The sequence below is a fragment of the Acomys minous genome (genome assembly GCF_964271855.1).
Source record: "Acomys minous genome assembly, chromosome: 9".
Classification (NCBI taxonomy): Eukaryota; Metazoa; Chordata; class Mammalia; order Rodentia; family Muridae; genus Acomys; species Acomys minous.
The window spans coordinates 112954005-112966294 of NC_140490.1; positions in this window are offsets into that span (position 1 = coordinate 112954005).

Genomic DNA, 12290 nt, shown 5'->3' on the forward strand with positions numbered 1-12290 from the left:
TAGGGGTAGCTTTGTTGGAGGAAGTGTGTCCCTGTAGGGGAGGGTTTTGAGGTCACCTATGCTCAATCTACACCCAGTGTGGCACACAGTCTCCTTGCTGCCTGTGGATCAAGATGTAGACCTCTCAGCTCCTTCAGCCCCATGTCTGCCTGAAATGAAGAGTTGCTGAGGTCATGGTGACCCTTCACAACAATGAAACCATAAGTAAAGACAACTACCATCATGTAAAGTCACTGCAAAGACCCTGTACTTTTTGATAAATTTTTAAAAATTAGTTAGACTTTCCATCTTTGTGACAATGTGCTAGACAGAAACAAGGGAAGAGGGATTTGTTTTCAGAGATTTCAGTCCATCGTAGTAGGAGGGCATGGCCCAATATGGCAGCTTACCTCCTGGTTGCTAGGAAGCAGAGAGGAAGAGAAAATTGTCAGTGGGCTCTCTCCTCTTCTCACCTTTTATTGGAGCAGCTATCAGATTATCGGATGATGCTAATCATAGATGCACCCCAGATGTGACTTTACTAATATTCTAGGAATTTCTTAATCCAATCAAGATTACCTATCACATATGTAATAAATATATATGTAACTATATACATTCTTACATATTTATTTAATGTGTATGAGCCTGAATACATGCTCATTGGTATGCAATGCTCTGCATTGGTAGAAGAATCTGTAGAGGACAGAAATGCAAGTCAGGTCCCCTAAAACTGGAATTACAGTGACCTGGATGCAGAGAACAGAATCTGAGTCCTCAAAAAGAAAAGTAATCACTGTTAGCCACAGAGTCATATCTCTAGTTCCTAACCACAGATTACATACATATCACCATATGGATATGTGTACATACATGTACATACATGTCTGCATAATATGCCTATGTATATATACATATATATACAAAACATTCATAAACATATATATGTCCTAGCTCATGTCAACCTTTTCACTTTGTTTACAAAATGGGGAGCATGATTATAAAAATGCATTTATCTTTACTTTCTCACAGATTCCACTGCAGCTTGGCACACCAGCATTGTAAGGTTATATAGTTAGAATCATGCCAGGCAGGATTTAAAACAAGGTGTAGGGCACCCATTTTGAGCCCTAAATATCTCTCTCATGGTAAATATGAATCATTTGCACAAAAGTAGATTTACATCCATATTTTCTTTAATATTTGAGTTAAGAAACCAAGGACTTCATTAACGTTCATCTACTATTAAGTAAATATTCAGAATACTTTCTCAGTGGTGGATGGATGGGTCCTTGGTTGGACAGTAGCATATTGTGAATTCTTTCCCTCCTTGGATTAGCATTAGGAAAGGAGCACATATTATATTAAGATATTAAAAGTTCAATTATTCCCTGGACACTTAGTGTTTAATCACAAAAATGATTCTATTCAAATGCAAATATCAATTTTCAGGAAATGTGCTTCTATATAATATCTAAAAAGCACAGTTACTTATGACTTAAATAGATATTATATGATAGCTTGTTGTAGCAGTGCATGGGCATCACATGTCATGACTAGTTTGCAGTTGCACAACTTTCCTCTACAGTGTAGTAGCATGGCCACTTTCTTCTCCTGAAATTATACAATGTGGGTTATTTATATTCTCCAAGTGTCCTTCTCATCTCCTTTGCTTACTTTAATTAACAAAAGTTTACTGTGTTAATATTTTCTTGCTTCATAAGTAGGTTCTATTGTTAGCACACACTGGAAACTAAATATCTCTTTGGCTTAACAAGTCCAGGCACAGAGGTTTTCCCCTTTCTGACTCTCAGAATATTTTGCAATAAATACTCAAAGGAATTTAATAACAGGTCAAAATTGGATACATATTTACCTTTGCAAAATTTTCATTTTCTGTTGACTGGTTACGTGTTTTCAGAGTCATGAGGATCTTAGGAGATTTTTTTAACCCTAATTAAAACTAGGAACACTTTCACATTGAGTGATGCCAGTTTAGGTGATCTTCCTGGAGTTGTAGAAGTTCTAGGCAGACTCCACAACACACAAAACCTTTAAAAATAATGTTTGATAAGCTGAGATTCAGGCATGATGTGTCCAGTGGTTTATAAGTTTTGAGATATGGTTTGTCTACAAAATACCCATTGCCCTATCACATAGAAACCAAGAGACATTATATCCAGTTGAATTAATTCTATATTATTTTTACATTGTTGCTGATAATTGTATTATAAAACTATACGTGATAAAAATTTCACATTCTCCTCTTTTTCTGTATAGTAGAATTTCACCTTAACTCTTTATTTAGATAGGTTGATGCTCCACTTACTTTGTGGCAAGTTTAAGATCATCAGACATAAATCTTAATTGCCTCTTCCCATGAGCAACCCACTGTGTGTACAAACATCTATCATGGGCCTGATGTTGTCTTTATGAAACTTTGAGGAACACAAGAAAGTTGTGTGAACACTCTCAAGCCGTCTGCTTCTGCTGTAAGAAGCAAAACCATTTATTTCCCAGGACTATCTTGTCTTCTCTCTGAAGCCCATAGCAGGTAATCCTAGGCCAAAACTCAAGGAATTAGAAATGAAAGAATCAAAAACCATAGTCAGGAACACACATGTTCTACTAGCGATTGGAGATTTGGCATTAATCTCGAGCCCAACAAAACCCATGAAGTGGTTGGAGTATTAAAAATGCAATGTGAAGAAAATAAAGACTGGTCGTCTGAATAAATTTCTCATGGGAAATTACTCTTCCTTTAAGAAAAAAATCTTTATATGTATGGCTGTTTTGCCTGCATGCCAATCTGTGCACTAGATGCATACATGTTGCTGGAGGTACTGGAAATACTTCTCTGAAAGAGCAGCCAGCACTCTTAACCAATGATCTATCTCTGAGCCCTAAAAATTAACTTTAATTACATTTCATGGTATTATATATGTGTGAAATATTAAAACACAGCACTGGAAATGGAGAATAAAAGATTGTCAAGCTGTGCCAGTCGGCACATAGGTCATGCGCTCAATATTGCCATTTGCAAATGAGTTCTCTGCTCTCAGCAAATTTCGGCAGTTCTGACAGGATGAGTGAATGCAAAATTGATAAGGTTGCTCTAAGACCGCGGTTCTCAGCCTTCTTACTGCTGTGACCCTTGAATACATTTCATCATGTTGTGGTGCCCCCCACCCCAACCACACAATTATTTTTATTGTTAATTCATAACTGTCATTTTGCTACGGTTATGAATCGAAGCAAAAATATCTGTGCTTTCCAATGGTCTTAGGTGAACCCTGTGAAAGGGTCGTTTGACCCCCTAAGTAGTTGAGACACCGCAGTAGAGAAATGTTGCTCTAAGTTATTCATGCTTGCCCCAACTCTCCCGGGCCACATTACCTCATTCCATGCTTCAATACCAAGATATTTTAAACTTTCTCTCTTTTCATGGCTTCTCATTTTTTTTTTCTCTTTTCCAAAACGGGCTTGTGAACCAAGGCACTTCCTAACTGTAATAACCTGAGATGGTCCATGCTCAAGCTTTCTTTCACCTTCTTTGCACGAACTCATGAATGCATTTGAATATGAATATATTTATGTGCCACCCCCTCAGATTTTGTTTTTGTTTTTATCCTGATCTGCAAAAGCCATACATATTTGAGTGCAAGCAATCATCTCATTTGCCATCGTTTCTAGGTGGCTTATTATTTTTATGAACGTGGTCCATGGTTATTTCATACTTTTGTACTTTTATTTGTGTCACTTTCTTCTTCCTGACTCAGTCCCTGCCATTGCCACTAGTGTCTTCCAGGAGTATTCATCACCAGGCTCAGGGAATGTCATGATACTGCCCATTAGACTGGTCCTTTAACATCCCTGGATCCTCTGGCATCTCCTTGGCATTCTGGTCTGTTGCATGTGTGCATTTTTTTTTCACACAGGCTTCATTTTTATGGCCTGATGCTCAGGGGAAAGAGCCATATCATCTTTGTTTCCTCTGTAACACACCACACAGCTTTTATGTCATAACATCTCTAACTCATAGCAGGAATAAAATGCAAGATGGGATATGTATAGAAGTCAGTGTGGTAACTCATAAGTATCAGTGTTCTCTTCCTTAACTTGGTGCTTCTGGCTGGACTGCCCTCTGACAGAAGGCTTGGACAATGGAATCAGGGTTTTCTGTTTCAGTCATGGTTAAATAGCTGTGGAGGACAATCTTCTCTATTTTATAGAGCAAAGCCTAAGCCAAATTTGCACAAATTCTGTTATTTAAAAAAATTATTTTAATAAAAAGGATTTCCAAGACTAAAGATTAAGAGTATACATATTAATAATCTTCTTATTTTTAATATAAATTTAGCTTATATTTTGAAGCTTTATTTTTTATTTTATGTCTAGGTTTGACTTCTCAGTAGATTCTTAGTACCAGATATGCCCTGAGAATGTTTAGTTTTGATTAAAGACTGTCTAAGAGGCCATGAATGTGAAGGGGAGTGTGTGAATTAATGCATAGGAGGAGTTGGAGGAACGAAAGGGAGGATGAAGAAAATGCTGCAAATACGGTAGTCACAATGAAAATTTTATGAGCCTACGAACCAACCCCTGACACTATTAATGTTACTCTGCTGTGCTTGCAGACAGGAGCCTAGCATAGCTGTTGTCTGAGAGGCTCCATCCAGCAGCTCCTGGAAACAGTTGCAGAGACCCAGAGCCAAACAACAGGCTGAACTAGGGGAGTCTTGTGAAAGAGTGGGAGGAAGGCTAGAGGGAGCCAGAGGGGTCAAAATCACCACAAGGAGACCTACAGAGTAAATTATTCTGGGCCTGTGGGGCCTCACAGAGACTGAATCCCCAACCAAAAAGCTTGCATGGGCCGGACCTAGGCATCCTACACATACATATGTAGCAGATATGTAGCTTGGTCATCATGTGGGCCCCCTAACAATGGGAGAGAGCACTGTCTGGACTCCATTGCCTGACTTTGGATCCCTTTTCCTTGTTGGCTGCTTTTTCTGGTCTCAGTGGAAGAGGAGGCACTTGGTCTTTCTGAGACTTGCTGTGCCAGGGTGAGTTGGTACCCATGCAGGGCGGGGGGGAGGGGGCGGTTCTCCCCTTCTCTGAGAAGAGGAACAGAGAGTGGGGGAGGGGAGGCCTGAGGGTAGGACTGGGTGAAGAGGAAGAAGAGGTCTGGGATCAGCCTGTAAAGTGATTAGATAAATTACCAGAGGGGAAAAAGTCTATTTTGTTTTGCTTATATATTCTATTCAGTGGTAAAATTTCACAAAATTTGCTTAGAAAAATTTGAAGTGAGCATGCCAAAACTTTGTCAAATTTGAGAGTTGAATTACAAAAGATAATTGCACTGTTCAAAAAAACCTATTAAATTATGCTAATATTTATGAATATTATGATTAGTTCATAAAATAGTTTAAATGGAATGTCTATCAAATAGAGCTAAGGAGGTATAATCTGAGAGAATAAAACCTGAACATTGTGATGAAAAAAGTGCATGTCGTGGGAAAGCTGGGCATGTGAGATATATGTGAGTTTGCCCACACAGAAAACACGTTTTTCACAATCAACACACATTACACGCATGTGAAAAAGCTCTGTAATATGAGAAGCTTGCATTTTTTTCAACTCAAATGTATTTTGACAAGACTACTTATTCGGCAAAGTCTCAGGCAGCTCTGGAGCTCAGGGAACACAGCTGAGAATGCTTGAGTACTGTTCACCTGGGTCTCTAAGGGTTTTTACACAGGCAAACCATCTGCTATCACGTTGTGAGAAATAAAGGCTGCTGTAAAGGGTATAAGGTCACTGAATGAGACATAGCTGAGAAAAATTCAACAGGATTTAATTTTCAAAGAAAGTCTGACATTGAAAGAATTTCCTATTAATAATAAAACATTGTAGAACAAGTTAAAGTACCTAAAGATCTAAAGATCTGACTTGTTTTTCTTCATCCTCTTAAGTCTTGAAGTCTATTTATGCTCAAATATCTAAGGGAAAGCCTATTAACTATAACCATGCTTTTTCTGTTTCCTTGCAATTTTATTTTAAGCGTGAGAGAATTAAATGCAACATATCTAAAGGGCAGAAATTAGTGCAGGTAAAGGATTTTAGGACAGTCTATAAAACTTTGCATTGTAAGGATTCTTCTAAATATGTATATACAGAGGTTGTTGGGTTCACTGAAAAAAAAATGGCATTTACCACATTTGCACTAGCAAAGTGATTTTTTTTTTATCACTTCAGCCAATTTTATTAAGGTTCCCATTGAACCAGTGAGAATGTGGCTTCACAGAGCAGGCTGCACATGGCAATTGCATGCTTCTGAATGGAAGCCGACTGTGATAGGCGCCTCTTGAGCAGAAGCTAGAGACATCTGGTGCCATGGTGGTTGGGTCCCAAGAATTCACTCAGGCTGTGCAAATACAGAAAGGATCAGGAAATTTTAAAAAGCTAGGTCCTGGGTAACTACAGATAAAGGACTTTCCATGGTGTCCCAGCTCACCCAATTACTGATGGAATCACCTTGAGTAAAGTGTGTATGTAAGTTATTGTGACTTGGTTCTCCCTTCTGTGTCTATGTCTGTGGTATGGACTAAGAGAAATCATGGGCCTAAAGTGTCCACCACACATAAAATTCTTATCAAACTTCTATCTCAGAGCTGGAGGCTGTGGCTCACACCAGAGCTTCCCCTGTTAAATACTATGGTAGCTTGGCACTATAGTGATTTCCAGTCCAGTGTGGGCTAAAGAGTAAGATCCTGCCTCAAAAGAATAAAATAAAATAAAACAAGACAAAAAACCCTCTCATATCTAAAGAAAGACAAGTTGACATTCATCAAATTCAAGTGGAGTATACCACAGGTTCTGGAGCAATATTATAATTCCAGGTTCAAGTCTGAGTTCTACTCTTGTAAGCCTTGCTTTCTTACCTATAAAATGGGTATAAAAATTTCTATAATAATCTCTATTCATTGAATGCATTTTATGATAAATAAATCTGACCACACACATATATATACACTTTAGAACATGCTTAAGGTATGGCCAAATGCATGTCAGTGAAATATGTAGATAAACAAATCAGTGTTGGAACAAAAGACAAAATTAGACAGGCAGTGTGCAGTGAGCTTTTCATCACTATAACAATATACCTGAAAAACTCAAAAGAAAGAAAGATTTTCATTGGCTCACGGTGTTGCAGACTTCATGAATGGTTAATGGGTCCTGTAACTATGGAGGCAGTGGTGAGGGAAGCCATCATGCGAAGAGAATATGGCAAAACACAGCTGTACAAAAGATGTGATCTCAATAAAAAGAATGCCTTGTGAGGTTGGAAGAAGGTTTGCTTAAGTAACTGAATTTATTTTGAGGAAAACTGCAGATGCATTACAACCTGGTCTTCAGTCTTTGTCAACCAATGGAGATCTTTTGTCCTGCTTAAGAGGTACCAGTGGTCAACCAAATTTACAAGACATACAAATGCTTCTGAGGAGTTTCAGCATCTTAAAATGCCATCATTTGGTAATCTTCCATTTGCATAAGGGATTTAGATCCATTCCAGGCTTGTAAGGGGAGAAGAACCTAATCTGGACTTAGTGATATCCAAGACAGCATTTCTTTTTCTGTGGTGAATAATGGGGCGGGACTTGTGAGGTTACTATGCAGTATTGAATCGATGGCTATAGACTACAAGGAATAAGATGACCTTCATAATTTTGTTTTGCAACAGAATAAATGAATCTGTTGTAAGTTTGTGATTTTTACTAGCAGAAGAAACTTATTTTGTTTCTTTTCTTCTCACATGTAGTAAAGTATACTGTTATATATAGGTCATATACATGTCTGTGACAAAAATGGGGAAGGAAAAGAATAAAACCAGAAAACGTGAAATATTTTTGTTCTCCACAGAAGCTAGGTGAGGTAAACAGTATAGAACATTTCAGAGAGCAAAGTCAGTAAAATGTATTGAGGCTAATTTCTCAATGAGATGATAAATGGCAGATAAATTCATCCGAACACTGGGAGTTTCTCCAAGAACATGCATGGATATTGCCAGGACACTGCATGTGCACAGGGCTGTGTAAAGACTGTTTAAAATGTTCTAGTTTACATGATGAAGAATACACTAAATATTTGTTATACTTAAGTAAGTGGTCTGGCCATGTAAATGATGGTGTGGAAGTGGTAGTGTTATTTATATTAATAATGTTTATGTAAATTGTGTAAATGTCACAACATATCCAACTCACAGAAAAAAGAAAGCCTGCTTTGAGAAGAAATAAATTATATAAGACTGATGAAATTGTATTTAATCATCACCTTCATATATTTTAAATATTAGGCTGATAATTCCAGAAATACTTGATGTCATCTTCTCATGACAGGAATCACCCACTTCAAAGAATATTTAAATGTCTATGGAAAAGACACCTCTTTATTTCTTGAGGATGTGGGACTATGAGGACTAAGATACATTTTCCAGGTTTCCTTAGCTCCATTTCTACATTCTGAATTGAGATCTAAGTTAATTTTCACACGTTTTCATCCTTTTTTAAAATTAATTTATTCTTGTAACATCTCAATGGTTATCCCATCCCTTGTATCCTCCCATTTTTCCCTCCCTCCCATTTTCCCCTTATTCCCCTCCCCTATGACTGTTCCTGAGGGGGATTACCTCCCCCTATATATGCTCATAGGGTATCAAGTCTCTTCTTGGTAACCTGCTGTCCTTCCTCTGAGTGCCACCAGGTCTCCCCCTCCAGAGGACATGGTCAAATGTGAGACACCAGAGTACGTCAGAAAGTCATATCCCACTCTCCACTCAACTGTGGAGAATGTTCTGACCATTGGCTAGATCTGGGTAGGGGGTTAAAGTTTACCTGTATTGTCCTTGGCTGGTGCCTTAGTTTGAGCGAGACCCCTGGGCCCAAATCTGCCTATTTTCATCCTTTAATATACATTTTAGGTATTTAATGTCTATTTTAAATTTATTATGCATTATTTCATTTAACAGTCAGTAAAAATATTTTGTTTTCAAAATCCTGTCCTTTCCGTCACATTTTTAAGCTTGATTGCACACATTTGTTTTCCATGACATTATGTACACTGAGTTTGGAGTTACAAAACATGCCTATTCTTTTAAAGGATACTCAAGTAACTATAACATTCACACGTCTTTTTATAACCTCCTACCCATCCTGGTCACATTTGTAATCCACACATACACTGTTTATTTTGATACTTTGATACTTATCTAACATTTAAACCTATTCGCTTTACACGTCTAAATTCACACTGATTTTTAAATCTTTTCCAGCATGGCGATCTTCAGAGCTCCGTCTGTCCTACAGGTCTGGTCCCCTTGCCCTGTTTCTCTCACCCCATCCTTGTGCACTATTCTTTAATAGCTACATGCAGCGATTTATAGTTCTCAGTTCCCAGTTCACACAAAAATGCCAAGTTCTTATCGATTTTCTTGGCCTCTCCAATCAAAATTTATGTTCCCTTCCTTTCAGGTTCCAAACACTACATGCGCCTTTCAGTTTCACCCTCCAGTTACTACTCTTTGAACGCATGCCACTTCTACCCTTTTGGAGCATACACATGAATTTAAAAGAGAATCATTTTCTCAACTCTCAGATTCCCACTAAGCGTGACCCATTACCTGCGTGTAGTAGATATAGCAGAAATGCAGAAGACCTGATTAAAAGACATGAGTTGGCACAGGCTGATTCCACATTGTCCTTGGCTGATTAGGAATTGGCATTCGTTCAGTGAGACACACCAAATTACTTCCATGACAAAGTGGCACGCTTCATCTTGTCGATAGTGATGGAGCCTATTGGATGGAAACGGCACCTGTTTCTCTTTTAATGTGTTTCCAGTGCATAGCAAGCATGCTCGACAATGCAGACTTTAATTGTTCTAAATTGGCTTGAGTCTACTGAAATAATAAATGAGGCAATTTTGTCTTCAAAGACAATGGGCTTTAATGAGAATATTTTTGTATCTGGCAATTGGCAGTCATAACTTATTTATGGCAGGGCTTATGATTCATCATTACAATTTCCTTCAAATTCTGTAAGAAAAGTCCTCTCTACAAGCGCTCGCGTCTTATCTGGCAGCTGCTCACTAGCTGATATTTTTTGCAAGCCCTAAAGTTAGCATTGGCAGTTTTCAGCTGAATTTTTCTTTGTTTACACTTGGAACATTTCCATCATTTAAAAACAGTCTCATCATAAGGATGCAAGGGAGAAATGTGTGCTGTTGGAGTGGTCTTGTTAGCAAACTCCCGCGCTCTCTGCTTTGTAGGTAAGCAAGCTGATAGCAGGCATCATCCACTCCCAGTGGTGAAGGTTTATTAAAAGAATTTGGATCAATTTCCTTTTTTTACAAAGGGCTCATTATACCCGAAGGATTTCTTTAGAAATGCTTGCTCTGTGAAGATATAGGTACTTCCCAAAGGTTCAAAGTGGTGACATTTGTTTTCTATTCCAGGTTCATGGAGGTATAATCTCCAGCTGCCAGGGAAGGATGAGGTGGCTTTGCTGCAGCAATGCAGTGGTATTTTTAGCCACTCAATTCTCTGTTTATTATTTTCATCTTGTGGCACTTGTATCCTGCATCTGTAAGGAAATTCAGAGGCTGGGGGAACACCTAGTTATGGCTGTCTGCAAAGGGCCTTGCTTCAAATGGCAGACCAGAGAGAAGTTGGCTGTCTAACCTACCCCTGACTCTTTCAGAAAGTTCTGGCTAAATTGTTGTCTAGTGTAGTCAGAGTGTAGTCATTCTGGCATCAGTTGGCTTTGACATTCGTTGTTTATCATTCGCTCATGTGCTTCATTCATATGAAAATTAATTCTTTTAAAGGCTAAACAGAAAAGTTGGGACTTTCCTCAGGAGATGAGTCAAGTGGCGTCAGACACTGTGTCACAGGGCAATGTAGAGGACACTCGGGGATGATGCTGAAAGGAGGCATTCGAATTAAAACAAGCCAGCTTGCAAACACAAGATGTCAAGCTGCTTTTCATTAGCCACAAGATGTTTGCCGTTCCTTCCAGCTGGGGGTAGGGCTGCCTATGTCTGTAAGAAAACCTCTATGGATTTTGATAGGTATTGAATTTGAATATTATAGACATGTTTGAGGAGTTCTATTTATCAATATTAGACATGTTTTTATTTATTCATCTTCTAAATTTTACTCATTGTGTTTTGTAACCTTTAGTCTATACACCTTGCTTCCCAGACTAAATGATTTCCCTAGTAAATTTCTATTTCTGATATCTTAAGCGTGATTGACTTCTTGGCGTTCTTCGCAGATGACTCATGATTGAGCTGCCACTGACTTGGGAATGTTAATTTCTTATCTTACAACTTTGCTGTGTTCAGTTTATCAATCTTAATATTTTCTGTAGTCTATAGAGTTTTCTACACACAAGATATGCCATTTCCAAGTACAGATGATTTTACTATTTCTTTGCTGAGGTGTGTTAATTTTGGTTCCCTAAACCGGACAGAAGTGATGGGAGAGGAAAATTTTGTTTTAGTTGAAGATCTTAAGGAGGAAGCACTTTGATTTTGACAGTTTGCTGCTCCTTTACCTTTCACATACTGCCTGGATCATGCTAAGATGACTCCTTCCTGTACTTAAGGGTACTGAGAAATTTTAATCATAAATATGTGTTGAGTTTCAGCAAATGCTTTTTACATTTCATTAAATGCCCATAGGAAGTATATGATTCTGGTCCTTCATTCTACTATTGTGATGTTCCACGTCATTGGGACTACATATTGCACTATGCTGCTGTGCCAGGAATCAAGCCTACTCCATTATGGTATGTGATCTCTTTGGAATGTGGTGACTGCAGCAGGGACACTGATTATCTACATGTAAAAGAGCAAATCTAGATTCAAAATTTTCCGTATGAAATTTAGAATTGTTATTTCAAGGTCTGTAAACAATTGTGTTGGTATTTTAATGGGAATGGCATTGAATCTGTAGATTGCTTTTGGTAATTAAAATGGCCATTTTTTACTATGTTATTCTTACTGACCCCATGAACATGGGAGATCTTTCTATCTTCTGATATCTTTTTCAGTTTATTTCTTAAGGGACTTGAGGTTCTTGTCGTACAGGTCTTGCACTTGCTTGGTTAGAGAAACACCAAATGCTTTATATTATTTGTGGCTGCTGTGAAGGGTGATGTTTCCCTAATTTCTTTCTCAGCCCATTTGTTGCTTGTATACAGGAGGGCTACTGGTTTTTTTTTAAAAGTTAATTTCGTATCCAGTCACTT